Source organism: Theropithecus gelada, chromosome 1 (assembly GCF_003255815.1).
Source record: "Theropithecus gelada isolate Dixy chromosome 1, Tgel_1.0, whole genome shotgun sequence".
In the NCBI taxonomy this organism is placed as follows: Eukaryota; Metazoa; Chordata; class Mammalia; order Primates; family Cercopithecidae; genus Theropithecus; species Theropithecus gelada.
The window spans coordinates 97,992,009-98,008,562 of NC_037668.1; positions in this window are offsets into that span (position 1 = coordinate 97,992,009).

The following is a 16,554-nucleotide window of genomic DNA, read 5'->3' on the forward strand; positions in this document are numbered from 1 at the left end:
AAAAAAAAAAAAAAAAAAAAAAAATATTTTTTTGTGGCTTTTTCTTTTCTTTTTTTTTTTTTTTGATACAGAATCTTGCTCTGTCACCCAGGCTGGAGTGTCGTGGTGCTATCTTGGCTCACTGTAACCTCCACCTCCCGAGTTCAGGCAATTCTCATGCCTCAGCCTCCTGAGTAGCTGGGATTACAAATGCGAGCCACCACACTGGGCTAATTTTTGTATTTTCAGTAGAGATGGGGTTTCACCATGTTGGCCAGGCTGGTCTCGAACACCTGGCCTCAAATGATCCACCTGCCTCGACCTCCCGAAGTGCTGGGATTACAGGCATGAGCCACTGTACCCAGCATTTTTTTCATTCTTTAAGCTAGCATAAATTTCACTGGGTGTAGAAATTGGTGTCAAAAGAAAGTTAAATGAATCACCCAATCTTTCTCTAGTTTTGAAAGTGTATTTTTTTATATCACTGTTGCACAAGTGTATTGTTTGTGCTTATTTTTTTCTTCTTTAAAATAATAGGTTAAATAAGCAGCCTAACAAATAGCCAAGTATCTTTACATCCAGAGTGAAATATCTTAGTACAGGGACTTTTATTTTCATAGCAAACTCTTGTATTTCCTCCACAGGAAAACATTTACTGTAGCTGAATCTTTGAGGCCTAAAGTATATTATTCATAAACTCAAAACATTTGGAGACATTTCATTGAAGAATATAACAAAAACATTAAATATTATGATTATAAATATTAAAATAAATGTGTGTTGGGCGTCAACTACATATCAGGTACTACAAGGGATATAATGTGGTCCCCTCAGGACAGAATCTCACAGTCAAGAGGAAAGATGAGAGATGTTCCAGATCAAAGACAGTACAAGGCAATGTGGTGAGTCCTTTTGTTCCTGCCCTCAACCATCCTATTGCAAAAGGAAATAGAGTCTTTATCTAGTCAAATCTGTTTCAGTCTGAGCATGGTTTGTTCCATTTGGAGCTACAGATAGGTCTTCTGCTGGTTCCTGTGACCTTCATACAGCTAACATAAAGAGTGTCACGAGGCCGGGTCCAGTGACTTATGCCTGTAATCCCAGCACTTAGGGAGGCCGAGGCAGGTGGATCACTTGAGGTCAGGAATTGGAGACCAGCCTGACCAACATGGTGAAACCCCATCTCTACTAAAAATATAAAAAATTAGCCGGGCATGGTGGTGCACACCTGTAATTCTAGTTACTGAGGAGGTTGAGGCAGGAGAATTGCTTGAACCCAGGAGGCGGAGGTTGCAGTGAACTGAGATCGCGTCATAGCTCTCCAACCTGGGTGACAGAGTGAGACTCCGTCTCAAAAAAAAAAAAAAAGTGTCACGAAAAGTGTGAGCTGGTTGAGTATTTGCCAGGATTTAGGGCAACATTTGATAGTCTAAACGTGGCAAGTGTGAATGCCTTACTAGACAAGATAAATAGCAACCAAAATCTCTTGAATCTCTGGGAGAGGAGTGAGAATTTTGCCAATTTGTTTGTTCTAAAGAGGAAAGGAAATGAAGAATGGTGTCCCTCAACTTGGTCCAGCACCGCGTCTGTATGCCCCTGACATTATAGGAGAAGGAGATGGAATTCGACACTTTAAAAAGCAAGGGGGGTTTGCTTGAAAAGTCTTCTAGATTCTGTGGCCCCAAAAAGTCCCTCCTATGACCACTATCAGGGAGCGTGGGAGTCCTTGCTGTCCAATATTAGAGTGACCCACTCAGAAATGCAAGGAGTTGAACAATCAGCTGGCTGCATTTCATGTTTATTTACTCCACTTTTTGGGTGGAGAACATTTTCACTGCACACTGCTCAAGTGATCCCCTGAAAATGCTGTTTGCATGAGACTGGATCACACATATCCATATATCATCAACATCTGCTCTTCTAAGGAATTCTGATCCTCTGAATCTGGAAATTGTTTTCTTTTCTTCACCCTATGCATGCTCAGTGTTTTAGACACATACAAATCCTTACTTTTCTGTGTATTCACTGTGTTTTGTATTTCAGCTTTTGCGCACACTATCCCACTACTGGAATGCCTTCCTCTCCCTATTCCCTTTCTAAATTATTAAAATCATATGCAGCCTTCAGAGCCCGGCTCAAACAGCACTAGAACCATGAAACCCTCCCTAATCTTCATGGAGAAAACTTTCTGTACTGAGCACTGCCATATTAATTTTTTCTTATATTTTTTAGTATCTTTCCCATTCTGCCTGAGATCATAGCTATTTGGGGTTTGTTTTTCCTATGAACTTTAAGCTTTTTGAGAGAGAGGATCAGACAATACTTAACAAAGGCCTTCTAGACAGAACAGCCTCAGGAGAGGTAAAATGACCAGATGTTTTGTTTACCATATATCCTTAATGCCTGTCATAGTATCATAAGCACAGTATAGGTTCTCAATAAATATTTGTGTAATTATAAAGTGGATGACAGGCCTGGCGCATAGAGCACTTTATAAATATTGAACTAAACAGCAAGTTGATGTTCAATTTGTATAACCTTAAACTACCAACCTTTCATCTTCTCAGTTGACTCACAATTCCCAGTTAAAAAAATTTTTTCCTTTTTAAATCAGTTTTCCTCTTCAGCATTTTTCTAAGACACTTTTGGTCTTTTCTGCAGTGTTTCAGCAGTTACATTTAATTTTCCTTTTATGTGTTCTAAGGACCTTAACACTACCCAAAAAGTAACACCATTCAAAAAGTTTAAGAAGTGGCATTTATTTAATTAGAGCACATTATATCTATCCTGTTGATTTGCTTGGGATTTATTTCTCTTTGAGAAGAAGTCAAGCACATTGTGACTTGGTAGATTACGTTACCTAAGCAATTTTTACAATTTGGAGGTGGAAGGAAGAATAAAAGATGTCATGAGAGAGACGGGGCTATGGAAGTGTAGTTGGGAGAAAGGGGTTTCCACCCCCCAATTTAGCTCTAAATTTTAATTAAACTGCTGCCAAATGCTGCCCGTCCTGTAAGTAGATAATCTGAATCATCTGTCCACAGGCCTTTGGCCACAGTTGAGCATGACAATGTTTACACACTGCATTTTGGCATCATTTCATGAATAGATCCTACCCCCTATATCCCTAAAGTGAAGATGTCATATAGTTCAGCCACAATTCTCAAGCCACTGTCAAAGCTATGTAACTGATATGATTAACTATTAAGATAGAGCACAGAAAAGAATCAGGGTTACCTTGACAAAACCATATTCCCCCTCCCAAACTTTTGTAGAGATAGAATCTGGCCTGTTGATCTCAAAGTAGAAAGAGAGCATGCTATTTATACTGCCATGAGCATTGGCTTCATTAGATCCTTCCCTTGAAGGGACAAAAAATGGAATCCAGCCCCTTGAAAGAAAAATGATATCTAAGTGGGAATCCAATGATATCTAAGAGCCCCAGGTTGGTAAGCTTCTAACCACAATCCTTTTATTACCTCATGGGACCTTCATTTCCTTTCAAGTAAAACATTTCTGTCCTAGCTTTCTCACAAAAATATTTCCCATGTCTTTCCATTTGGGTTTCGCAGCAAAGTGACTCCAGAATTGAGTGAAATATTCCCAAACATCAAATGTTTTGTCATTGACTATTTTACTTATACTATTAATATAAATTACCCCTATTCTACCTCTGCTTTTTAATTTCTTTGTATAAAGAGAACTTGATAACTATCAAGTTAATTATGTCTTCTTTTCATAAAATTTTTGATTTAGAAAGATTTAGATAAAGACATGAGTATGCCTTGAAGGCAACGGCCACCATTGCTGTCTTTGATAGCATGCTGCCCCAAACGCTCCAGGGGGCTACTCTTTGGTATCTTATAGCCCAGTGTCTATACATTATTATATGGGTAAAAAATGCCAATGTCTCTTTGAACAAAAATCAATCAGAAATGAACTGGAAAAGTGAAATATTAATTGAGATAGTGACATTATCTTAGGATAGTAAGAATATTTTAGAATAGTAAGAGCACTTTAATGAAATATTTTTAAGAGCATTTTGGAATAATGAGTGAGTAGGAACAAGAACAGACTAGGGCTAGGAAAGAGGGAAATTAATAAGTTATTAAGGAAGAAAGAATGAAAAAGACAAAAGAAGGGTGATAGAGGACTTATACAGAGAATGAGAGAGGAACTGGATAAAAGAAATCAGATTCAGGCAGATCGTCCAGTCTCTTGGTGCTGGTGACCATGCCAGCCCCGAATTCCCCTCCTCTCTCTGCTGTCTTGGCCAGAAGGGTAATCGTTCCGCCCTTCTTGGTTTCTAACTTCCCTCCTGCTCTTCCGGGTGTCAAAAGAAAAATTTACAATAAAATAAGGTGCATATTAGAAATATATTTAGTTTAATTGCTATTCATTTCTAGAAACTATTTTTTCTAATGTCATAGGTAATGCTTTAGTCATACAACTTCTCAGAACAAGGAAAAAAAGTTATTTCATTTTAAAAAATTACCAGAGTACTTAAATAAAGGCTAATGTCAGACAGTGTGGCTGTACGTAAAAGCTCTGTGGAGAAAGGAGCAAAGGTAGTGTCCTATCAAGACAGAAAGGAACCTTGAGAGGATCTGGTTCATCTGTCTATCTTCAGGGAAGGATTCATGCTATTCTTAAATTCCTCCAGAGAAGGGGTGAACACTTCCCTTTGTAACCTACCCTTATAAAGTAACAAATTGTGTTTCATCTCAATAAAATCCTGCAGTTTAAATTACTGCGTTCAAGTCTGACAAACACTGTCCTCATATTTAGTTGTACACATCCACATACTTTATTTTAAAGGAACATGTGTCTGCAGTTCAGAAGAGCCACCACTAGATGGAGACCACATATCTACATTTTAAATCGCAGCCTTGGCAATGCTCTAGCTTGGGTGAGCACAGGCTCTACACAGTCCGATATTTGTTGTTGTCGTGGGCGTTTTTTGTTCGTTTGTATTCAGACAGTGTCTCTCTGTCGCCCAGGCTGGAGCGCAGTGGCGCGATCTCGGCTTACTGCAACCTCCACCTCCTGGGTTCAAACGATTCTTCTGCCTCAGCCTCCCGAGTAGCTGGCACTACAGGCGTGCACCACCATGCCCGGTAATTTTTGTATTTTTAGTAAAAACAGGTTTTCTCCATGTTGCCTAGGCTGGTCTTGAACTCCTGGGCTCTATCGATGCGACGCCTCGGCCCCTCAAAGTGCTGGGATGGCCTTACACAATCCGTTTTTATGCCCCTTGTGCTGATACAATTGCTAAGAACACCACTTCCCTTTCTCTTCTGAGAAAATTTGAAACAGTGCTCTAAATTTACACAATTTAAGGAAAAAAAAAAGAGCTTTGAGCTTATTTTAAGCAGTTTATGTGTTTTTTTACTAAACCTCTTAGGTTGTATCAATCACCCAAAACCTAATGAGACGGAAACCACTCTCATCATTAAGTCTTGAGTGTTTAAAGTTTTGATGTTCTTTAATTGTTCAGTTTAATTATTATGCCCACCAGTTTAATAGTTCTTCTCTAACCTGTGTTTTTCCAAATATTTTGCTCCCATCTCCCATTACTTTAGCCACGCTTCCTTCAGGTATGCCCATCGCAAGTATGTGGGTTTAGATTTGCCTCAAGTTATCAAAATTTATTTTTAAAGTTGACTTTCCAAAACTTAAACATCAAGAACTGCGGTTAATTTTCCTAGCCTTCTTTATGTAATTCTAAAACTAGTCCAATCTGAATATGTGTGTATCTGGGTATAGGCTTTATTTCCATCTGGCAATAACTAGGCATCTAGAATAAACTCCTGATTTTTCATTTTATTTGTGTGTATGAGTAATCGGCATAATATGACAGATTTTATTTTATTATGAAGTGAATAAGAAATATATTTCAAAATGTCTCTAACAAAGTGATCATCGGATTCCCAAGGTAGTTTGCAATCTCCCCAGCCTCTCTCCTTTCAGTGGGAATATCTAGGTGTTGAAAGCAGAGAACCCTGGCAGCCTTGGTGACATGTGTCTTCAAACTATTTTGGTTCTTCTTAGTCATTTGAAATTCCAGGGCCTCTGATGGCTGGACCATTGCTAAAAAGGCCAAATGTTTTTGTTCACTTCCTCTAAGCTAATTATATCCTCATCCTCGCAACTTAGCCAGCCTCCTGGTCTGGGCTTCTCCTTTGCTAATTCCATCGAAGCCCTACTTATTTATGGGTTTCAGGTGCTCCCCTGCTGAGCGTTTAATCTTTTTTCTTCCAACCCCGGAGCAAAGGTAGACGGAAGACAAGGTGTTCTTTCCCAAAGTTGATGTGAAGCCATTTATATCCTCTGGTGTTTTCCTCCAAAAAAACAATTTCCTTCTAGCCACATGATCACCAGATACTAGTACAGAGTACTCTTTCTTAGCAAATTCCATTTAACCTTCTTTGGGGGTTCATATTTTTTAAGTTCTTTCTGACCTCAAGCCTGCCAATTTTAATGCACCATTTCAGGTTTGTTTACCAAGTGTTCTTCCTCTCTTTTCAGAGAAGTTAAATATCTCCTTAACAAATTTAAATTGTACACAACAGTGTCACCCATTTTAAAGCAAATCTCAGCAGGTGTCCACCATTGTTTTGGATACAGTTTTTGAGTTTTTGATTTGCCTGATTTTCTATTTCATCTTTTTTATTCCTTCTATTTTCCATAACCTTTTAATGATAGGTTTAGTTGTAAAATCCAGAACTATTTAAATACTAGAATAAAAATTAGACAGAATGTTACTGAAGAGTATAAGAGAAAATGTCTTGAAAGTTTCTATGTATTCCAACTGTGCTTTTTCTTTTTTCCTTTCTTTTGCACTATCTCAGATTTTTGATATCAACTATTATCAAAGTACTTTTTTCTTTGTCTTCTACGGATAATCTTACTTTTTTATTCCTAGAAGCAACCTCTTGCTCAGTGCTTGCTATCCAGCCACTAGCATAGTTCCCCAGGAGCAGGCTATGGTTATCTCCTCAAAGCACAGGGGCTTGTGGCTTCTTCTTTTCACTTTTTTACTCATCCCCGTGCCATACTGTAAAACAAACATCATTTTTTAGTTCTGTCACGATGTAAAGAAGTTGAGAAGCTCTGCTTTTAGGTACAACAAATGGAAATATCATCTAGGCTGGGTTGGGGTGCAGGACCCCCAGCAGCTGCGTGAAGAGAAGAAAGCAGGAGAAGCTGTCACTTAAAATGCACTGAGATCCTTTTGAAATATTTCATGCACACCTCCCCTCCCCCAACCCAAGGGTGCTGGTTGTCCAATTCTGTCACCACCCTGACAAATAAGTGAATAACTGTCATATTCAAGACTCCGCTTTTATTGATGATCATTAAGCTAGAATCTGTAAAAGAGAAAAAGAGAAAGTTGTTAGAAATCTGTAAAAGAGAAAGTTGTTAGATTATTAAAACAATCAAGACAGTATAGACAAATATTACAAGGCAAGAACAGTTTGGATGATGATATCCTGGAGAAAAAAATCACTTTTAGGGAATGGGACTTGTTCACTGTCTGTCTTGATTGTTTTAAACCAGCCATCTTTGATAGCCAGTTTGGGGACATAAATCTTCAACCATACTTGTAGAATCATTCAACTAAGCAACAGGTGTCTTGCACTTGATAGGCTCTCACAGTCTCATTATGATCAAGACGGATATTCCAGCAGAACATCACTGCTCTATTCTTTATAAAACGATGAATGTTGCTAGCAAACAGTTCAGGCATTTGTGGCTGTTTCCCAGAGAAATTCAAACTTCGGAATTAATATCTCTGTGTGTGTGTGTGTGTGTGTGTGTGTGTGTGTGTGTATGTATGTATGTCTATGTATCTCATCAGGCACTTTTTTTTTTTTTGCATTTCACATAATTCCCAAAAAATGATAGTTACTATCCCTGTCACCTAGGGCCCTAGGTCATCATAAACTACTCAAAGTGAAGGGACTATATTTTCTTCTTTTGCTTGGTCTTGCCATAAATATGCCCAGCAGGTTTACTCATACCCCAAAATATATACTCATATTTCGAATATTCATCCAGACCTGTAGGTTTGAATACAGGGATGTTTAAGTAATTCTCTTGTAAGTCTGCCTCTGGACCATTCTAAGGTTTGTCCTCTAGCCAATCTATATGTTTATCCTTTTTTAAAAGAATTATTAAACTGTTAAAACAATTTGTCTTTTTCTCACTGTGCATTCAATTAATCAACAAATGTTAATGAACAAAAGGTTATGTTCAAAATTCTATTATAAGAACAATGGAAGATACAGATATAAATAAGCCATGTTCCTGCCCCTCAAGAAACAGTCTAGCGGGGAGACACACACAAAGTCTAGTAAGTGCTATCGTGTAGGTACAAAATATGGGGAGAGAACACTGTATTCTCGCTTTCTCTTACAGTTTAGTAAAATGGTAAATGCTTCCTTTCTGCTTTATTGCTTTTTAATGCCTTTTTTTTTTTTTTCTGAGACAGGGTCTTGCTCTGTCACCCAGGTTGGAGTGCAGTGGCATGATCATGGCCCACTACAGCATTGACCACCTGGGCTCAAGTGATCCTCCAGCCTCAGCCTCCTGAGTAGCTGGGACTACAGGCATGCACCACCACTCCTGGCTAGTTTTTTATTTTTTGCAGAGACAGAGTCTTGCTATGTTGCCCAGGCTGGTCTCGGACTCCTGAGCTCAAGTGGTCTCGGACTCCTGAGCTCAAGTGATCCTCCCACCTCAGCCTCCCAAAGTGCTGGGATGATAGGCATGAGCCACCATCCATGGCTCTATTGCTTTTATAATATGACCTAAGGAACGTTTTTCTGTTATCTCAGGAAGGAAAGTTTTTGTCCCTTGTGTGTATGTGTGTGTGTGTATATATATATATCTCTCTTGTCAAAAAGGACAAGGCTCAGGTGACAGTGGGGACATAAATAACTGCAATATCATCCTGAATAAATCATATCATGGAGAGATAGTAACAGACTAGCTAAGCTCAAGCTTTCCACTTTCCTTGACTCTGTCGTTCCGAGGAGTAGCCTTTTTGGGTCAAAGTCAGAGGGGGCTTGCAGGAATCAAGGGCACCTCCTCCTTTCTGGAGGAAGGAACTTCATCTTAAGACTTGGTAACAAAGGCTTACTGTTCCACCTAAAGTGATCAATCTGAGGAAAGAAGAGAAGTTAACCATTAGTGTCCCTTGAAAGCTTTAAAATAATGCGTTTGTGTTTTAAACACCTAAGAAAAATGTCATACATCTGGTGGACTTGCATATCTTTAACACTTACCACTTACACACAAGGAAAACATTATACTCTTTACTGTTAGCGAACACTCCACTACTGGGGGTTGCTTTGTGTTTAAGTACCTGATAGGACCCACTAGAGTTCAGTAAGAAATGCAACTGGAACAACCCATAAGATAAAGTTTTCTAGAAGTAAAAAAACTAAAGAAGGCCTGGAATTATGCAGACACAGATCAAGTCTCATGCATGTCATTTAGACAGGCAGCCGAAATGCTGACATGGCCTATGCAGCCAGAGCCTTCGCCTAAGAGTTCTCCAATGTTGACAATTACAGCTGCCCTAGCAGCCTCTCTAAGCACTAAGTAGTGTAGCCTCTAAATCCTTACAACTTATTCTAAGGGAAGAATCTCTTTAGAGATTACATTACACCAGCAAGAGAATATTAATAGCCCATATGGCTTTATTTCCAACAAAATCCCAGAGTTTTTGCTTGCTCTTAGAGGTTAAAATCAAAGATTTTTCACTCAGGATTAGCCTAGATGTAGAACTGCGACTGTATAATAAAGTTGAGTTCAAAAAGTGTATGAGTTCAGTTATGGTCTGGAAAATTAGCTGCCATTTTGTGATGAAGTGTTTGGTTTTCCCTTGTAGAAACTTAGTGTCATGGCGCATCAACTTAGAAAATGTGAATTTATTAAAAATATGTGATGGATTGTGCAGCATGCTTACATTTGAAAATGGAGATTGTGCCTTTAAATACTTAATCAAAGGATTCCTGACCTTCAAGTACCAGTTTGGGCATATTACTGGAGATCCAGGTTGAAAGGTATTGAAAAAAAAGCTCTGTATCTTTGTATATTCAGTTGTCAACATGGAGAAGCCACCTTTTAAAAAATATCAGTTCTGTAAAGCACAATGCCTACTACACAGACATCATTATTCTACTTAAAAGTCTTTTTTTTTTAATTCCAAATACTTGTGGTAGTAGAAAGCAATAAATATTCTAAAATGAGGGATATTGGTCCTTTTGTGACTGAGTTATATGATAAACTAAGGGAAACTACGTAAGTTATGTCTATAACTCTTTAAGGTACATGATATAGCAAATAATCACTTATACAACCTCATAGAAAGTTGAGAGGATTAATCAAATTGCTTAAAAATTTTCAAGGAGCCAAATTTAAATTCTCAATACCCTATGAGATTTTTTGTAACTATTCTAGATTTTTATCTGAAGAATGCATAGATGTAGTAAAACCATTAAATACAGTAGTATCTGGTGGCCTTTCTGTGTGGAGGAGCTCGTTTGTCCAAGGTATGATCTACCAGTGAGAGGATCAGTGCCAAGGCACAACAAAAGGTAATCATTCTTAGTTTAATCCTGACCAGCTAGTCTTCCTCCAGACATCAGCTACCTGATTTTAAAGAGATCATGTTAGAAATGAAAAGCAGCAGTCTCTATCATGTTAAATTCAAAGGCCTAGCTGCTTGTGAAGACCCTATTATGCTTTATTTGCCTATCTAAGAAAGAGATCTACCTACCTGTCTTTAGGAAAAAGCAATGCTTTATGTAGCTTCAATTAGTCCTACATCAGGTTATTCTAATGGTTCCTGCTGCAAAAACCAAGCACGTAAGTCTCCAATCCTGAAAGTCACTAGAATATCAATATAAGGAATTCTGCGTCAGCAATATCACAGTATTCAAACCTCTGTTTAGGGTCCTGCATGTATTATCAAATTGGCCTCCAAACAGCAAGTGATAGAAAATTCAGGTGTTTTATTGGATTTCAGAATTCAAATTCAGAATTAAGTACTCTTGGGATAAAGGAAATTAATGAGCTTTTGACATTTCAATAACCCCTTGAGATTGTCAAAGGCTTCAATAAGGAACTCTGACAAATAGGTCAGAAAGTCCTAAGTGAGAAAGAAAACAAGCATGTCTAGTGAAATCCGTCCAGTGTACATAACACTGCACACAAAGCATATTTTATTCAGACCATTTGCATTCAGATGTACCCCAAAGACTACTATGCTATAATGGCTTGTCTCCTACTTCCTGGCCTCTAGCCCTCCCCATTGCCTAGGTGGACGTTATGTTTTTAGTTTTTCCTTTGTGGGAGAGGGAAGAAGAGGACATCAGGTGAAGTGTGCCATTACTATTTGAAAACTAGCTCTGCAGGAAGGGTTAAATCAAATCCTTTACAGGGTGACCTTCCTATATCTCCTTAGAGCAACTGCATTTCAAAATAGGCCAAAGCTGAAGTCATAGAATGAGACATTAATTGTAGGTTTTCAGGAAAGCTTCGGGGACACAGCAGGTACATTCTCCTAGAGCCTTTGAAAATACAACATGTAAGTCCTTCTCAGATTAGGCTGAAACTCCAAATCCTTGTTAAAGGTTTTCCTGGAATCCTACCAGATCAGTTTATTATTAAGTACTGACTGAATGACAGAAAAAGGTACACAAGGAGGACTTGTATCACGTGAAGTAAAATCATTATTTCCTTAATGAGAAACTTAATTCTAGGTTACTTACAATAGCTGCCTTACTGGGGGAAGGGAGGCATAGATTTGCAAATGGTGGGTTTTTTTGTTTTTGAGTATTTGAAAAGATGCATCAAGCAATAATAAACTAGATATGCAATAATCTTGTCGAGTAGTATGTGCTGGTTTTGGAAAGGTGAAAAGAGAATTGTTACATCAGGCCGCTTTTATCAAGCTAAGTATGGGCATGCCTTTCCAAAGGGTATATTTGATCCTACGGTTAATTTTAACATTTGGACTGGAAGCTTAACCTCATCAGGAGTGGAGTTAGATTTTACAGAGTTCCCCTTATCCAAACTACAGTATGCTTACTACTTTCTCCCTGCATTTTTCACACCTCAGCCTCCTAGGGCCAGCTACTGGCAAGTCATTTTGTCCATTTTCATTGATCTGGCCACATAAGGAATATCCTGTTTCTTTAAATCAATGCTTAAATTGCCATGTAGAAATCAACTCCCTATCAATTTTCTACATTTAATCCTTGGCTTCTTGTCATATTTTCATTTTTCTGCACTGGTTCCCATGGCAACAAGTCTGTTGGCAGAGAAAGTATGACTCTGCTTTTAGTCTTCTGCACAGGACAAAATCCTTCTGGTGATCCTCAGGCAAGTATCATATAAAAAGTCAGGAATTGACTACACTTCCCTTGGCTAATGCCTCTAATCCTTTACTCTCTCGCATGCATTTTCCACCTTATTCCCAAACGGCTTGAGAAAAAAAGCATTCAAGGGCCTTGCCCAGTATCTCTTTAACTACTGATCCAAGTATTCAAAGGCCCTCCTGTCCAATCACAGCTGCAAAGACTGAATATTTTGGTTCAGACGGCTTTCCCTTCTCCCTAAGTATCAGCGACTTAACTGACATAAATGCATAATTAATGACACGGACCACTGGGAGCAGCATCGAGAAGCAACTTTCAGTCATTTTTCTATAAACTTTCCTCAGTTAGCATCTAAGGTGTAGCCCAGGGAACAAGTATGTCCTGAATTGAGCCTTAAATCAGTGTCTAATAAGGCAATGGAACATTCAAGCAGATTTTCCCCTAATGAGTAGTTAAGTGGCAGAGGAGGAGAGGCCAAGGAGTCATCCCAGAGTTCTAAGCTCATAAAGAGGAAGAGATAACAAAGATGTAGGTAAGAAAAGAGGACATTGTAACTGGTAGCTGCATATGAGCAAGGGAGCTTCATTCAGTTGGGACCATTCAGGGTTGAAGTATGAAAAAGGTATGAAGGCTACCGAAAAATAAAGAAATGGAGCATGGAGAAAGAAAGGGTTAAGAGTTAACAGTCAGTAGAAAGGGAGCCTGCAAATGAGAGAATAGCTTCATGCAGACTTTGGCCCAACTCTGTCTACAAATATTTTTGCAAATAATGTTTCTCTTAATAAAATGACATATTTTGTTTTGAACTTTGGAATTCCATTGCGACTTGGCACTAAATTATAGGCCTAGCAATCCTAAATCTCCTATGTCCTCAATATCTAGAAACAAGCAGGAACTGTTTGTCAGAAATTAAACAGGACTTGTGTGAATGTGCTTTAAAAAAAAAAAATCAATGAATTCAGGGGAATGAAAATACATGTTAGAAATAAAAATGTGGTTATCTCAGCTATACTTAAGAAAATTATCAAATGTAAGTGATCCTTTTTTGCTAGATCTTATAAAATATGTGATACTTAAGTATATGGAAGTTTTAAAGTTAGCTGCTTATATTATACAAAGATATTTTTGGCTCTTTAAAGGTTATTTTCCTATATTAAGAAAAGCTTTCTTATATTAAAAACTTTTATTGTGACTCAGGTTTTGTGTCTGTACAGGCACACATACATAGGAGGTGTTTTTCTTTGCACATTTGTTTTGCACAGCTAAAATAATGAGGTTAAATAATGCCCAGGTATGCAGGTCAATTGACCTTTTTAATAGCTTAAGGAAAGCATTTGACAAATGAACAAAAGAAATCACATTGTATTTCTTTATATCTCTCCATTCCTCTTACCCTTCCCCAACCCTCTACTAAAGAATGTGTCTTATTTAGTCAGGAAATCTTATGTAATTTTTTTGGAAAGTCCATAGGAAAAGCAAGATGAAACTCTCAGGCAGACAACATAAAGCAGCTCCCATATCTGCTAGAAAGGTCACTGATTTTCAGAATATATTGTTGAAATAATTTTTATTTTCAATACTTATAGTCTTTCCACTCAGAGGACTCTATTTGTCTTGAATGTGGAAAAGGCATCTGGTTCAGGTCAGTAAGGACTGTTGTATGTTAAGTTTTACTCTAGAAAATTTGGTTTTAGCTTTGATGACACCTAGCGTCAGTGGAATGCAATGAATGCTTAATACTTCGGCTTTATAATGTTTGGGCATTTCTCTTGAACATCCTCAAGTACACTTTCATCCTTGAAAATGCAAGCCTATTTTCTGTTTGAAATGAAGAGAAAGGTAATTGATAGTCAGATAAACCAGGCAGTTTTTGTCTGAAGAGCCAATCAAGTTTCTCTTTGTACTCAGTAGGGACTAAAGGAAGCTTAAAGATAATGACATTGTCTTCATATGAAGAAGAAATTTTTTACTAGTGGAAAATTAGAAGTAAATCTACCAAATTCTGTTTGTAAATTTTAAAGACCACCACAAAAGACCTTGAAAAAAGTGAGATGACTGCAAGATTACTGTCGGTTATTGAAAGTACTACAGTTTTATTTTTTCCACTTTGTAACTGCCCAAGGGCTTCCCCAACCAGGTATATATAAGAAAACCATAACATGAACTAGGCTCTTTTCTATTCACAAAATAAATATTAAACTAACATAAGCAATTCTGAAGGAAGACAGTGGTAGGTTTTCAGATGGTTTCTTAAAAATTATATGTAAAAGGATACTAGATATTATGTTTTGGATGTTTTTTAAGTATCTATGAAAATTATTTTTTCCTAAACTATTTGATAATTGATTACTTTTGACCTCAGTTATTTTGGGGCATAATCCTTTTACTGCTCTATAAAGAAGTTCTAATTCTACCTATATGAATTGGTATTTTCCCATATGCGAAACACACACACACGAATTTTCCTTTTCTCATTTCAGGTCATATAATTCAGTTAGTGAAATATTTCACTCTTCTGTAAGTTTAAGAAAAATTCCTAAGCAGTGATCCAACTTTGGGTCACTATTTTAGTAAAATGAAGATAGTCTCTAGACTTTTTTTTTTTTTTAATGATACCTGACTTCACTACCATATGTGCAGCACAACAGTGACATCTTAAGGCCAAGTAACCAGAGCTCCTTTACCCAGAGAAAGAACTTGAATTGGGATCTGATTTCAAAGAAATCCCATTATATTATCAAGTCGTTTTCAAATTTACAATATTCGATTGGTAGAGAAAGTGCTTCTTTATGACTTCTTTTGCAGTCTTTGTGAATCTTTTATGTGCAATAGTAAACATTGACATTTTACATAGACATATTGTATATTAATGCATGCATTTCACTGCATAGTTTATTGACACTCCCCTTGTAAAGCTTTTATGGAAGAACCAACAAGCCACAGCAGTATAGCAAAAGAGGCTTAATCTTTATAAATTGGGGCCTTTTCTGTCTCTTTGCTAGCCTAGGTGGCTGTATACAAATTCGGGTGGGAGGGGGCAGGAAACACCTCTTAACATTTAAGGTTTTCTACTTGGGTGTACTCTAGCCAATTCAAAACAAATTGCTTACTTTAATAATACAATTTTACCATTTTATAAAAAAAATTAAATCACAACATGTTTAACTGAAATGGCTGTATTGTAATTAATATTTTGAGATAATTGTGATTTTGAGCTTAAATTATATATAAAAAATTGTCATTTTTGTATGTGTTAAAAAGACTACTATATCACAATTAAAAGTACTTTTTAGTTGAACTACATATTGATGTAAATAAAACTGAATGAAGACATATTTACTACTTTATTAACATAGATCGTGAATGTACTTACTGGTTTTTTTGCAGTATGAGACCATAACAACCTTGAAAGCTGCTTCATTTTATGTGCAAAGAAGTCCTATGAAACTATATTTTAAATTTACTGAACCAGTGAAATTAATTACTTTGTCAGTTAATTTGCAAATGCAAGCTGTATTCTCAAGTTTTATTTTATGTATTGACACTAATTGGTAAAGGTGTACAATGTGATTAGAATGCATTTTGAAGATGCTTTCTGTACAGATACAAAATACAGGGACTAAAATAATGCTGTGCAGTGTATAGCAGAGCCATTTTTCGGCTTTGGTGTACTCAACTTTTTCAGTATTTAAAAAAGTGTTTTGAATAACATAAAAGTCTCCTTATTGTATAAATAATAAAATGTCACCTTATTGTAAAGTGTCTTTTGTTTACTATCAAAGCAGACCTCGTAGTCAGCAACAGAGTTGTAATAAGAAAAATACATGTTTTTGTTTTTATATTTTTTTGAGATGGAGTTTCACTGTCACCCAAGGCTGGAGTACAGTGGTGCGATCTCGGCACTCTGTCACCCTCCACCTCCTGGGTTCAAGTGATTCTCCTGCCTCAGCCTCCCAAGATGATGGGATTACAGGCACATGCACCATGCCCGGGTAGTTTTGTTCTGTTTTGTTTTTTGTATTTTTAGTAGAGATGGGGTTTCACTATGTTAGCCAGGCTGGTCTTGAACTCCTGACCTCAAGTGATCTGTCCGCCTCAGCCTCCCGAAGTGTTGGGATTACAGGCGTGAGCCACCAAGGCCAGCTGAAAAGGCATGTTTTTTAAAACAAAAACATAAACATTG